The sequence below is a fragment of the Pan paniscus genome, chromosome 1 (assembly GCF_029289425.2).
Source record: "Pan paniscus chromosome 1, NHGRI_mPanPan1-v2.0_pri, whole genome shotgun sequence".
Classification (NCBI taxonomy): domain Eukaryota; kingdom Metazoa; phylum Chordata; class Mammalia; order Primates; family Hominidae; genus Pan; species Pan paniscus.
Window position 1 is genome coordinate 102,839,606 of NC_073249.2, and position 2,079 is coordinate 102,841,684.

Here is a 2,079-nt window from a genome sequence, read left to right on the forward strand (position 1 = left end):
CCTAATCCTGCGCCCTGGTGTGTGCCAGACCCTGCTCCCCGCGAGGGGATCCACGAGCGACCCTCACCACTATCCCTGCCCTGGTGGACCCTCCGTGCGGGACACAGCATCCGAAGATGGCAGCGGAAGCTCCTCAGCGCCCCGAAAGCGACTGGGCAGGGGGGCACAGGCTCCCTCACCGGGTGAAGGCCGCACAAAGAACCGGAAGAGCCATCCAGCTTCCCTTGGGCCCCCTGGCTGCTCGGGCCCGGATCGCGGACCGGGGCGTTTCCGGGGATTTCTGAAGCGGACGAGGAGCAGGGCGGGCGAAGGCCATTCGGCTCTCCTTCTGGCTCCAGAATCTCCCAACCCGCAGGTGTGCAGTGTGACCAGCGCGACTCACCACTCTAATCGCTCCGATTTTCCAAGGCCTTGCTCAGTAGTCCTGCCAGGCGGGCTCTGAGGCTGGAAGGGATTGGGGAGTTCGGTGAGTGCGCCCTGCCTATAGCGCCCAGTGGAATCACTAGTACCTGTCTCTGTGGCGCAATCGGTCAGCGCGTTCGGCTATTAACCGAACGGTGAGTAGTTCAAGACCACCCAGGGACGCCTGTTCTAGCTTTTAAAGCATTCATGTATTATCACTAGAGAATCTCCCCCTATTCTTCCCATAGTCCTAAGTCCGAAAGGTTGGTTCCAGGCCAGCCAGGGATATGCCCATTTCAGGAAGGTTTTTCTCTTCTCAGGATTCTAGTCACAGTTAACAGGGATCCCTATCAAGAGCCACCCCACTCAGAGATCCAATTCTGACAGAGCATCTCCTGAAATGTCAGGTTGTCTTGTGCCTGAGTGCAAGAATCAGAGACCAAACAAGTCACTTCTGGTGCGATAAAATCCTCATGCCTGCCCCTTATAGGCTTGGATGGATTATAGACCAGCTTCCATTTTTTTCATTTTTAATAGGAGGCCTAGAGAGGTGTCCTATCCCCAGGATGGGCCTGGATTTAGTGATTGCTCAATCAATAATGCGACCAGTGGAATCATTGATCATCATAATAATCCTCTCCATCATTTTTGAAAACAGCATTTCCCCCCTCAGTTTGTACATGATTTACTTAACCCTTTTCAAAATGTGTTTGAAGAGATTGGCTTCATGATTTTAGGACTACAAAGAATCTTGAAACCATCATTCTTGTACATATATCTTTGACCACTGATATTTCTATAGTGTAGAGAACTAAATGTGCCACTGCTACATTACAGGCTTTTTAATTTTTATTTTTAGTTTTTATGACAGGGTCTCATTCTGTCTCTCAGGCTGGAGCACAGTGGCCCAACCATGTCTCATGGCAGCCTCGTCTTCCCAGGCTCAAGTGATCCTCCCATCTCTCAGCCTTCCCAGTAGCTGGGATTAGAGGCGCGGGCCACGGTGCCCTGCTAAATTTTGTATGTTCTGTAGAGAAGGGGTTTCAACATGTTGCGCAGGCTGGTCTCCAAACTCCTGGGCTCAAGCAGCTCCGAGGCCTCCCAAAGTGCCAAGATTTACAGGCATGAGCCACTGCAATGGACCTTACATAATGCCTCTAACTTCAGCACATTTAGCACATTTATCCTCTGCACGAGCGATACCAAATCATATTCCAATTTATTTCTCAACTCTCATACTGCCCCTTTCTTCATTTACTTGCTGGCACAACAAACTGTCTGCCACCCTACCCACCCCCCCACCCCCACTTTATTTTAGACTAGGTCTCACTCTGTCACCCAGGATGGAGTGCAGTGGCTTGATCTCAGCTCACTACAGCCTCCACCCCCTGGGCTCTAGTGATCCTCCCACCTCAGCCTCCAGAGTAGCTGGATCTATAGGCATGCACCACCACATTCACCATTTTTTTTTTTTTTTTTTTTAAGAGATAGGGTCTTGCTATGTCGCCGAGGTTGGTCTCCAACCCCTGGGCTCAGGAGATCCATCTGCCTCGGCCTCCCAAAGTGCTGGAATTTCAGGCATGAGCCACCGTGTTTGCCATGTGCCCATGATATTCTAATAAGGGGACAGGTTCCCTCCCGGCTTAACTAAGGGGACAATACAACAGAAGGACATGG

General features: G+C 51.2%; 1 non-coding gene across 1 annotated transcript; it reads left to right on the forward strand.

The window, feature by feature from the left end:
- The first annotated feature begins 511 nt into the window (after positions 1-511).
- TRNAN-AUU (transfer RNA asparagine (anticodon AUU)) lies at positions 512-585 on the forward strand. The gene has a single exon. It is a non-coding gene; the product is annotated as a tRNA-Asn (tRNA).
- Positions 586-2,079: the final 1,494 nt, after the last annotated feature.